This window comes from Eucyclogobius newberryi, unplaced genomic scaffold, assembly GCF_026437365.1.
Source record: "Eucyclogobius newberryi isolate DKJ021-1_F unplaced genomic scaffold, fEucNew1.0.hap1 SCAF_8, whole genome shotgun sequence".
NCBI lineage: Eukaryota > Metazoa > Chordata > Actinopteri > Gobiiformes > Gobiidae > Eucyclogobius > Eucyclogobius newberryi.
In genome coordinates, this window is record NW_027316500.1 from 185,958 (window position 1) to 198,557 (window position 12,600).

The 12,600-nt window shown below is 47.7% G+C and overlaps 1 non-coding gene across 1 annotated transcript; it reads right to left on the minus strand.

Annotated features, from left to right (window-relative positions):
- Nucleotides 1–274: 274 nt before the first annotated feature.
- On the minus strand, nucleotides 275–347 carry trnaf-gaa (transfer RNA phenylalanine (anticodon GAA)). Its single transcript has one exon. It is a non-coding gene; the product is annotated as a tRNA-Phe (tRNA).
- Between the last annotated feature and the right edge of the window lie 12,253 nt (nucleotides 348–12,600).

Here is a 12,600-nt window from a genome sequence, read left to right on the forward strand (position 1 = left end):
AGCAGCATTGAAGTAGGCAAACTTCTGCTTCATGGTTTCATTGTGTGGTGGTCATCACATCTGCCCTACACGCAGAAGGTCTTGGGTACAACATTCAGCAAAACCAAACATGTTACCAAACATGTTCATGCTAACAATGTTCCAACGAAAGCATGCTGTTTATGTTTTATAGATCCTTTCCAGGCCATTTATGTCCTGATCTCGCAAAATATCCAATAGACCCAGCATTCCTATTCATTGTATTTTTGAGCAAAGACTAACATTCAGGTACACCTGCCGAAACCCGGGATTGAACCAGGGACCTTTAGATCTTCAGTCTAACGCCCTCCCTACTGAGCTATTTCGGCTACTTTTTCAGCAAATTAGGCAAGGGAGCGAAACGTGTGGCATAACGTAGCGAGAAAATGAACTAGTTCTGTGTGTCCTTTTTTCTTTTCTTTCGATGAAACATAAAACAATACAGGACACGACCAGGGAGCAAAAATCGAAATAAAAAGAACATAAATAGCACTGAACATAAAATAAAAACAAAATCACATTTAAATGAAAATAGGGGTCCTACTTGGTCCAAAGTCGATCAAATTAGTGCTTATCCAAACTAACCCTTTAAGCGCCAAAGTCGCAGAAATGCAACTTTACCGTACAAGGAAATTAATGAAATAATAGTAGAAAATGAATCACTTCAGTCATTGGTCGGTTCGGTGCAACTTCCCTTTATTAGCCAGGTATGATCCAGGGCAGATCCGGTAAGGAAAAAAATGGCTGGAGGAAGTACACGTGGCATGCAATTTACAGCAGATTCTGACTCTGAAGGAAATTATCTCCCCGAGAGTGACTATGGATTTCCAAGTGGAGATGAAGGGACTTCGAAACAACGGACAGGTGCAAAGGACAGACGGAGGCGAGGAACCAGTGGAACCAGTGGCTGCAGTAAAACTTGCCCGGTGGATGAGAGCTGGGACATGCTGAGAGAGGTCGAGGTATTTGAGGCATGGATCAAACCTTTTGAAGACCCAGTTGGCTACACAGGAGAGATGGATCTGACGGATGCTAATCCATTTGATATTCTGTCACTCTTTCTGACCGATCAGTTTTGGACTTTCATTACTGATGAGACAAATAGATATGCACATCAGTGTATGGCACCTATGATTCTGAAGCCACATTCAAGATTTCTTGAGTGGTATGATGTATCAGTCACCGAAATGAAAGCTTTCTTCGCTTTGCATCTCTCCATGGGCCTTGTTGAGAAACCTGAAATCGAGGATTACTGGGGAACATTTTGGCTTACACAAACGCCTGGATTTGGAAATGTAATGTCAAGAAACAGATTTGAAATCATTCTTTCGTTCTTTCATTTTGTCAACAATAATGATTATGTGAGAACAGGCGAGCCCGGGCATGATAAACTGTTCAAAGTCCGCCCAATAATAGATTTGATTATTCCCAAATTTGCAGCAGTTTACAGTCCAATCAAGGAGCTTTCTTTAGATGAAATGACAATAGCTTTCAAGGGGAGATCTTCACTAAAATGTTACTCTCCGAATAAACCTGACAAATATGGCTATAGAGTGTATGCCCTGAGTGAAAGCTGTTCAGGGTATGTTTTGCGCTGGTCAATGCACACTGGACAGTACAAAAATAATGCAAGCAACATCAGTGCAACACACGCAGTTGTCCGTGAGTTGGTTTCTCCCTTTACGGGCAAAGGACACGAGATTTACATGGACAGTTACTATACCTCGCCTGTAATTGCAAATGAATTAGCAGATTTGGAAACTGGACTGTGTGGGACGGTAAGGATTACCAGGTTGGGGATGCCAAAATGCCTTGGTAAAAGTGTCTTACAGCTGAAAAAAGGAGATGACCCAGTTTTTTGCAGAAAGGGAAAACTCCTGGCTTGTGCTTGGCACGATACTAAACGTCTCACCATGTTGTCCACAGTCCATGGAAATGATTGTGTTCAGAGGAGGATCCGATCCAAGACAGATGACACTGGCTTCCGTGACATCAAAAGACCTGTATGTGTCGACCAGTACAACGCCTACATGGGTGGAGTGGACACTGCTGACCAGAGGATGAAGACATACCTCTTTCCACACAGGTCCCGGAAATGGTATCATCGCATATTCAATGCCATTATAAGCATAAGTATTGTCAACTCACACATCATATACACCAAATCCACTCCAGGCCCACACAAACCTTTAAAGGTTTACATTCAGAACATTATTGATGCATTACTGGCTGATCACTCCAAAAAACAAGAAAGGCGCTCAAGACCGGAGGGTGAAATGCCACAGAGACTCACAGAGCGTCATTGGCTTTGTCAAGCAGAGGGACGTCCAGACTGCACCGTGTGCTCTGACCGCTCTCGTACCAAAGGCAGGCGGCAAACAAAGTACAGGTGCCGTCAGTGTGGCGTTGGCCTCTGTGCGGTTCCATGCAAAGAGAGATACCATACGCTAAAAAACTTTAAATGCTGTCATTTGGATATGTAAAAGTGCAGGGTACCTTGACCCTGGATGGACATCTTTTCTGTGATGGCTCTCTCCTTTCTTCACTGCTTTCTCCACAACCTGCCTGGCACCAATGATGGATGTATAAGTTGGAAAAATAAAAAAAATGAAAAAAAAAATACATAATAAATACCGTGTTTGTCATCATTTGGTCAGAACTTGTAATCAGGGCCCGAGTTTGAAGATGTGAGCAAAAGGGGTGAAAATGGGTTAAAATGTGAAAAAACACCAAAATGAGCAAAATGAAATAATCCCCCATCATCAGTGCACAGTTTGCCCCCAGAAAAGCACTCCCCTGGGGCCTGGAGGTGATCTGACCACCAGAATATAGTACCATATACCCCTGCTGGACTTAGAAAAAAAACCGAGCTTCCAGCCAATAGTACACTATACCCGAGGGACTCTGTCGTTTTTCGGCAATAGTACACTATACCCGAGGGACTCTGTCGTTTTTCGGCAATAGTACACTATACCCGAGGGACTCTGTCGTTTTTCGGCAATAGTACACTATACCCGAGGGACTCTGTCGTTTTTCGGCAATAGTACACTATACCCGAGGGACTCTGTCGTTTTTCGGCAATAGTACACTATACCCGAGGGACTCTGTCGTTTTTCGGCAATAGTACACTATACCCGAGGGACTCTGTCGTTTTTCCGGGCCGTAGTATGAAGTTGTGAGCAAAAGGGGTGAAAATGGGTTAAAATGTGAAAAAACACCAAAATGAGCAAAATGAAATAATCCCCCATCATCAGTGCACTGTTTGCCCCCAGAAAAGCACTCCCCTGGGGCCTGGAGGTGATCTGACCATCAGAGTATAGCACCATATGCCCCTGAGGGACTTAGAGTAAAAACCGAAATAGTACACTATGCCTGAAAAGACTCTGTCGTTTTTCGGCAATAGTACACTATACCCGAGGGACTCTGTCGTTTTTCCGGGCCGTAGTATGAAGTTGTGAGCAAAAGGGGTGAAAATGGGTTAAAATGTGAAAAAACACCAAAATGAGCAAAATGAAATAATCCCCCATCATCAGTGCACTGTTTGCCCCCAGAAAAGCACTCCCCTGGGGCCTGGAGGTGATCTGACCATCAGAGTATAGCACCATATGCCCCTGAGGGACTTAGAGTAAAAACCGAAATAGTACACTATACCCGAGGGACTCTGTCGTTTTTCGGCAATAGTACACTATACCCGAGGGACTCTGTCGTTTTTCGGCAATAGTACACTATACCCGAGGGACTCTGTCGTTTTTCGGCAATAGTACACTATACCCGAGGGACTCTGTCGTTTTTCGGCAATAGTACACTATACCCGAGGGACTCTGTCGTTTTTCGGCAATAGTACACTATACCCGAGGGACTCTGTCGTTTTTCGGCAATAGTACACTATACCCGAGGGACTCTGTCGTTTTTCGGCAATAGTACACTATACCCGAGGGACTCTGTCGTTTTTCCGGGCCGTAGTATGAAGTTGTGAGCAAAAGGGGTGAAAATGGGTTAAAATGTGAAAAAACACCAAAATGAGCAAAATGAAATAATCCCCCATCATCAGTGCACTGTTTGCCCCCAGAAAAGCACTCCCCTGGGGCCTGGAGGTGATCTGACCATCAGAGTATAGCACCATATGCCCCTGAGGGACTTAGAGTAAAAACCGAAATAGTACACTATGCCTGAAAAGACTCTGTCGTTTTTCGGCAATAGTACACTATACCCGAGGGACTCTGTCGTTTTTCCGGGCCGTAGTATGAAGTTGTGAGCAAAAGGGGTGAAAATGGGTTAAAATGTGAAAAAACACCAAAATGAGCAAAATGAAATAATCCCCCATCATCAGTGCACTGTTTGCCCCCAGAAAAGCACTCCCCTGGGGCCTGGAGGTGATCTGACCATCAGAGTATAGCACCATATGCCCCTGAGGGACTTAGAGTAAAAACCGAAATAGTACACTATACCCGAGGGACTCTGTCGTTTTTCGGCAATAGTACACTATACCCGAGGGACTCTGTCGTTTTTCCGGGCCGTAGTATGAAGTTGTGAGCAAAAGGGGTGAAAATGGGTTAAAATGTGAAAAAACACCAAAATGAGCAAAATGAAATAATCCCCCATCATCAGTGCACTGTTTGCCCCCAGAAAAGCACTCCCCTGGGGCCTGGAGGTGATCTGACCATCAGAGTATAGCACCATATGCCCCTGAGGGACTTAGAGTAAAAACCGAAATAGTACACTATGCCTGAAAAGACTCTGTCGTTTTTCGGCAATAGTACACTATACCCGAGGGACTCTGTCGTTTTTCCGGGCCGTAGTATGAAGTTGTGAGCAAAAGGGGTGAAAATGGGTTAAAATGTGAAAAAACACCAAAATGAGCAAAATGAAATAATCCCCCATCATCAGTGCACTGTTTGCCCCCAGAAAAGCACTCCCCTGGGGCCTGGAGGTGATCTGACCATCAGAGTATAGCACCATATGCCCCTGAGGGACTTAGAGTAAAAAACGAAATAGTACACTATACCCGAGGGACTCTGTCGTTTTTCGGCAATAGTACACTATACCCGAGCGACTCTGTCGTTTTTCCGGGCCGTAGTATGAAGTTGTGAGCAAAAGGGGTGAAAATGGGTTAAAATGTGAAAAAACACCAAAATGAGCAAAATGAAATAATCCCCCATCATCAGTGCACTGTTTGCCCCCAGAAAAGCACTCCCCTGGGGCCTGGAGGTGATCTGACCATCAGAGTATAGCACCATATGCCCCTGAGGGACTTAGAGTAAAAACCGAAATAGTACACTATGCCTGAAAAGACTCTGTCGTTTTTCGGCAATAGTACACTATACCCGAGGGACTCTGTCGTTTTTCCGGGCCGTAGTATGAAGTTGTGAGCAAAAGGGGTGAAAATGGGTTAAAATGTGAAAAAACACCAAAATGAGCAAAATGAAATAATCCCCCATCATCAGTGCACTGTTTGCCCCCAGAAAAGCACTCCCCTGGGGCCTGGAGGTGATCTGACCATCAGAGTATAGCACCATATGCCCCTGAGGGACTTAGAGTAAAAAACGAAATAGTACACTATACCCGAGGGACTCTGTCGTTTTTCGGCAATAGTACACTATACCCGAGCGACTCTGTCGTTTTTCCGGGCCGTAGTATGAAGTTGTGAGCAAAAGGGGTGAAAATGGGTTAAAATGTGAAAAAACACCAAAATGAGCAAAATGAAATAATCCCCCATCATCAGTGCACTGTTTGCCCCCAGAAAAGCACTCCCCTGGGGCCTGGAGGTGATCTGACCATCAGAGTATAGCACCATATGCCCCTGAGGGACTTAGAGTAAAAACCGAAATAGTACACTATGCCTGAAAAGACTGTCGTTTTTCGGCAATAGTACACTATACCCGAGGGACTCTGTCGTTTTTCCGGGCCGTAGTATGAAGTTGTGAGCAAAAGGGGTGAAAATGGGTTAAAATGTGAAAAAACACCAAAATGAGCAAAATGAAATAATCCCCCATCATCAGTGCACTGTTTGCCCCCAGAAAAGCACTCCCCTGGGGCCTGGAGGTGATCTGACCATCAGAGTATAGCACCATATGCCCCTGAGGGACTTAGAGTAAAAAACGAAATAGTACACTATACCCGAGGGACTCTGTCGTTTTTCGGCAATAGTACACTATACCCGAGCGACTCTGTCGTTTTTCCGGGCCGTAGTATGAAGTTGTGAGCAAAAGGGGTGAAAATGGGTTAAAATGTGAAAAAACACCAAAATGAGCAAAATGAAATAATCCCCCATCATCAGTGCACTGTTTGCCCCCAGAAAAGCACTCCCCTGGGGCCTGGAGGTGATCTGACCATCAGAGTATAGCACCATATGCCCCTGAGGGACTTAGAGTAAAAACCGAAATAGTACACTATGCCTGAAAAGACTCTGTCGTTTTTCGGCAATAGTACACTATACCCGAGGGACTCTGTCGTTTTTCCGGGCCGTAGTATGAAGTTGTGAGCAAAAGGGGTGAAAATGGGTTAAAATGTGAAAAAACACCAAAATGAGCAAAATGAAATAATCCCCCATCATCAGTGCACTGTTTGCCCCCAGAAAAGCACTCCCCTGGGGCCTGGAGGTGATCTGACCATCAGAGTATAGCACCATATGCCCCTGAGGGACTTAGAGTAAAAACCGAAATAGTACACTATACCCGAGGGACTCTGTCGTTTTTCGGCAATAGTACACTATACCCGAGGGACTCTGTCGTTTTTCCGGGCCGTAGTATGAAGTTGTGAGCAAAAGGGGTGAAAATGGGTTAAAATGTGAAAAAACACCAAAATGAGCAAAATGAAATAATCCCCCATCATCGGTGCACTGTTTGCCCCCAGAAAAGCACTCCCCTGGGGCCTGGAGGTGATCTGACCATCAGAGTATAGCACCATATGCCCCTGAGGGACTTAGAGTAAAAACCGAAATAGTACACTATGCCTGAAAAGACTCTGTCGTTTTTCGGCAATAGTACACTATACCCGAGGGACTCTGTCGTTTTTCCGGGCCGTAGTATGAAGTTGTGAGCAAAAGGGGTGAAAATGGGTTAAAATGTGAAAAAACACCAAAATGAGCAAAATGAAATAATCCCCCATCATCAGTGCACTGTTTGCCCCCAGAAAAGCACTCCCCTGGGGCCTGGAGGTGATCTGACCATCAGAGTATAGCACCATATGCCCCTGAGGGACTTAGAGTAAAAACCGAAATAGTACACTATACCCGAGGGACTCTGTCGTTTTTCGGCAATAGTACACTATACCCGAGGGACTCTGTCGTTTTTCCGGGCCGTAGTATGAAGTTGTGAGCAAAAGGGGTGAAAATGGGTTAAAATGTGAAAAAACACCAAAATGAGCAAAATGAAATAATCCCCCATCATCGGTGCACTGTTTGCCCCCAGAAAAGCACTCCCCTGGGGCCTGGAGGTGATCTGACCATCAGAGTATAGCACCATATGCCCCTGAGGGACTTAGAGTAAAAACCGAAATAGTACACTATGCCTGAAAAGACTCTGTCGTTTTTCGGCAATAGTACACTATACCCGAGGGACTCTGTCGTTTTTCCGGGCCGTAGTATGAAGTTGTGAGCAAAAGGGGTGAAAATGGGTTAAAATGTGAAAAAACACCAAAATGAGCAAAATGAAATAATCCCCCATCATCAGTGCACTGTTTGCCCCCAGAAAAGCACTCCCCTGGGGCCTGGAGGTGATCTGACCATCAGAGTATAGCACCATATGCCCCTGAGGGACTTAGAGTAAAAAACGAAATAGTACACTATACCCGAGGGACTCTGTCGTTTTTCGGCAATAGTACACTATACCCGAGCGACTCTGTCGTTTTTCCGGGCCGTAGTATGAAGTTGTGAGCAAAAGGGGTGAAAATGGGTTAAAATGTGAAAAAACACCAAAATGAGCAAAATGAAATAATCCCCCATCATCAGTGCACTGTTTGCCCCCAGAAAAGCACTCCCCTGGGGCCTGGAGGTGATCTGACCATCAGAGTATAGCACCATATGCCCCTGAGGGACTTAGAGTAAAAAACGAAATAGTACACTATACCCGAGGGACTCTGTCGTTTTTCGGCAATAGTACACTATACCCGAGCGACTCTGTCGTTTTTCCGGGCCGTAGTATGAAGTTGTGAGCAAAAGGGGTGAAAATGGGTTAAAATGTGAAAAAACACCAAAATGAGCAAAATGAAATAATCCCCCATCATCAGTGCACTGTTTGCCCCCAGAAAAGCACTCCCCTGGGGCCTGGAGGTGATCTGACCATCAGAGTATAGCACCATATGCCCCTGAGGGACTTAGAGTAAAAACCGAAATAGTACACTATGCCTGAAAAGACTCTGTCGTTTTTCGGCAATAGTACACTATACCCGAGGGACTCTGTCGTTTTTCCGGGCCGTAGTATGAAGTTGTGAGCAAAAGGGGTGAAAATGGGTTAAAATGTGAAAAAACACCAAAATGAGCAAAATGAAATAATCCCCCATCATCAGTGCACTGTTTGCCCCCAGAAAAGCACTCCCCTGGGGCCTGGAGGTGATCTGACCATCAGAGTATAGCACCATATGCCCCTGAGGGACTTAGAGTAAAAACCGAAATAGTACACTATACCCGAGGGACTCTGTCGTTTTTCGGCAATAGTACACTATACCCGAGGGACTCTGTCGTTTTTCCGGGCCGTAGTATGAAGTTGTGAGCAAAAGGGGTGAAAATGGGTTAAAATGTGAAAAAACACCAAAATGAGCAAAATGAAATAATCCCCCATCATCAGTGCACTGTTTGCCCCCAGAAAAGCACTCCCCTGGGGCCTGGAGGTGATCTGACCATCAGAGTATAGCACCATATGCCCCTGAGGGACTTAGAGTAAAAACCGAAATAGTACACTATGCCTGAAAAGACTCTGTCGTTTTTCGGCAATAGTACACTATACCCGAGGGACTCTGTCGTTTTTCCGGGCCGTAGTATGAAGTTGTGAGCAAAAGGGGTGAAAATGGGTTAAAATGTGAAAAAACACCAAAATGAGCAAAATGAAATAATCCCCCATCATCAGTGCACTGTTTGCCCCCAGAAAAGCACTCCCCTGGGGCCTGGAGGTGATCTGACCATCAGAGTATAGCACCATATGCCCCTGAGGGACTTAGAGTAAAAAACGAAATAGTACACTATACCCGAGGGACTCTGTCGTTTTTCGGCAATAGTACACTATACCCGAGGGACTCTGTCGTTTTTCCGGGCCGTAGTATGAAGTTGTGAGCAAAAGGGGTGAAAATGGGTTAAAATGTGAAAAAACACCAAAATGAGCAAAATGAAATAATCCCCCATCATCAGTGCACTGTTTGCCCCCAGAAAAGCACTCCCCTGGGGCCTGGAGGTGATCTGACCATCAGAGTATAGCACCATATGCCCCTGAGGGACTTAGAGTAAAAACCGAAATAGTACACTATGCCTGAAAAGACTCTGTCGTTTTTCGGCAATAGTACACTATACCCGAGGGACTCTGTCGTTTTTCCGGGCCGTAGTATGAAGTTGTGAGCAAAAGGGGTGAAAATGGGTTAAAATGTGAAAAAACACCAAAATGAGCAAAATGAAATAATCCCCCATCATCAGTGCACTGTTTGCCCCCAGAAAAGCACTCCCCTGGGGCCTGGAGGTGATCTGACCATCAGAGTATAGCACCATATGCCCCTGAGGGACTTAGAGTAAAAACCGAAATAGTACACTATGCCTGAAAAGACTCTGTCGTTTTTCGGCAATAGTACACTATACCCGAGGGACTCTGTCGTTTTTCCGGGCCGTAGTATGAAGTTGTGAGCAAAAGGGGTGAAAATGGGTTAAAATGTGAAAAAACACCAAAATGAGCAAAATGAAATAATCCCCCATCATCAGTGCACTGTTTGCCCCCAGAAAAGCACTCCCCTGGGGCCTGGAGGTGATCTGACCATCAGAGTATAGCACCATATGCCCCTGAGGGACTTAGAGTAAAAAACGAAATAGTACACTATACCCGAGGGACTCTGTCGTTTTTCGGCAATAGTACACTATACCCGAGCGACTCTGTCGTTTTTCCGGGCCGTAGTATGAAGTTGTGAGCAAAAGGGGTGAAAATGGGTTAAAATGTGAAAAAACACCAAAATGAGCAAAATGAAATAATCCCCCATCATCAGTGCACTGTTTGCCCCCAGAAAAGCACTCCCCTGGGGCCTGGAGGTGATCTGACCATCAGAGTATAGCACCATATGCCCCTGAGGGACTTAGAGTAAAAACCGAAATAGTACACTATGCCTGAAAAGACTCTGTCGTTTTTCGGCAATAGTACACTATACCCGAGGGACTCTGTCGTTTTTCCGGGCCGTAGTATGAAGTTGTGAGCAAAAGGGGTGAAAATGGGTTAAAATGTGAAAAAACACCAAAATGAGCAAAATGAAATAATCCCCCATCATCAGTGCACTGTTTGCCCCCAGAAAAGCACTCCCCTGGGGCCTGGAGGTGATCTGACCATCAGAGTATAGCACCATATGCCCCTGAGGGACTTAGAGTAAAAACCGAAATAGTACACTATGCCTGAAAAGACTCTGTCTTTTTTCGGCAATAGTACACTATACCCGAGCGACTCTGTCGTTTTTCGGCAATAGTACACTATATACCGTTGGACTTAGTCGTTTTTTGGGCTCGTGGGAATAAGCGTTCAGCTCAAGATTCCCGGGCTAAATCACGCTGCTCCCGAGAAATTCTTACGCTGCTCTCACGCGGAATGTGCAAAATGGTAATGCTGGGAGGGAGGGGCGGGCGGTTTTTGAGAATGACGTTTTTCGCAATCGAAACAGGTACATTTCCTGGTTGTGCGGCTACCGGGCAAGGAGCTCGTTTGACGGGCACCCGAGAACCGCGATCGATGGGCCCCGTTCTTGTTTTATCCAGCTTCCAAGGCTCCTTCACAGCCGTAATCTCAAGTCATGGTTCGGAGGTGCGGAGGTGAGCGTCGGATCACGGAGGCTCTGAATGGAGCCCCGCGCTCCGCGCTCCTCCGGGCTCTAAGCGCCGCTCAGACCGGGCATGAGAGGGTCTATTTTCGGCTTGATTTTACCAGACTCCCGGGCACTTCCAGAAGCTTCCTGTTTGCTCTGATTGCTCGGGGCAGAGCACGGTGTCACGCTGACCACGGGCTGTACGCGGAGGTGACCCGCTCCGTGATCTTAGCGCCGCCCAGACCCAGGGCCATCCACCCCGCACACGGCCAGACTTTGCCCGGCCAGGGAGCACCTTCTGCGGGTCGGAGGCTCCGGGTCGGAGCCCCTGGAGCCTGGAGCCCTCACCGGGCCCCGAACTCGGCTGCCGGAGGCAGTGCAGTGCCTCATGGATAAAAGGCACCCAGCCGTCCAACTCGCGTGAGGCGGAGCAGGGATCATCCATGAATCAACCATGAAAATGGTACAAATCATGGTTCTATGTATACCAGACAAGGAGCTTGGTCTATTGGCACTCAAGACCCGCCATCGTAGGGCCCCGTTCTGGTTTTATCCAGCTTCGAAGGCTCCTGCGCACTGCGGGTTTGTTTACATTTTGCGGCTGTGGTTTGCTCCGGCTAACCTCACGCCGGACACGTTGGAAGCGAGGCCGAGACAGAGGTCCCACCAGGCGCGGGGCTTCAGTCTGACTGGCTTCCCCCGCGCCTGGCCCCTTGTCTCCGGAGATGGGACCGTCACTCACCCCCGCACTGAAGGACGCGCGGCTTGAAGGATGATGGCTGCGCTTAGCCCCTGTGCCAGGGGCTCTGAGCCAGTCCCCTTCAGCCTCAACGCGTCCGGTGGGAACACTGTCCGGGTCCATTGTCACTCACCCCTGCGCAGAAGGACGCGCGGCTTGGAGGATGATGGCTGCGCTTGGCCCCTGGCACAGGGGCTCTGCACCAGTCCCCTTCAGCCTCAACGCGTCCGGTGGAACAACAGTCCAGGCCCTCTGTCACTCACCCCCGCACTGAAGGACGCTCGGCTTGAAGGATGATAGCTGTGCTTAGCCCCTGTGCCAGGGGCTCTGAGCCAGTCCCCTTCAGCCTCAACGCGTCCGGTGGGAACACAGTCCGGTTCCACTGTCACTCACCCCTGCGCAGAAGGACGCGCGGCTTGGAGGATGATGGCTGCGCTTAGCCCCTGGCACAGGGGCTCTGCACCAGTCCCCTTCAGCCTCAACGCGTCCGGTGGAACAACAGTCCAGGCCCACTGTCACTCACCCCCGCACTGAAGGACGCGCGGCTTGGAGGATGATGGCTGCGCTTAGCCCCTGTGCCAGGGGCTCTGAGCCAGTCCCCTTCAGCCTCAACGCGTCCGGTGGGAACACAGTCCGGGTCCACTGTCACTCACCCCTGCGCAGAAGGACGCGCGGCTTGGAGGATGATGGCTGCGCTTAGCCCCTGGCACAGGGGCTCTGCACCAGTCCCCTTCAGCCTCAAAGCGTCCGGTGGAACAACAGTCCAGGCCCACTGTCACTCACCCCCGCACTGAAGGACGCGCGGCTTGGAGGATGATGGCTGCGCTTAGCCCCTGTTACAGGGGCTCTGCGCCAGTCTCCTTCAG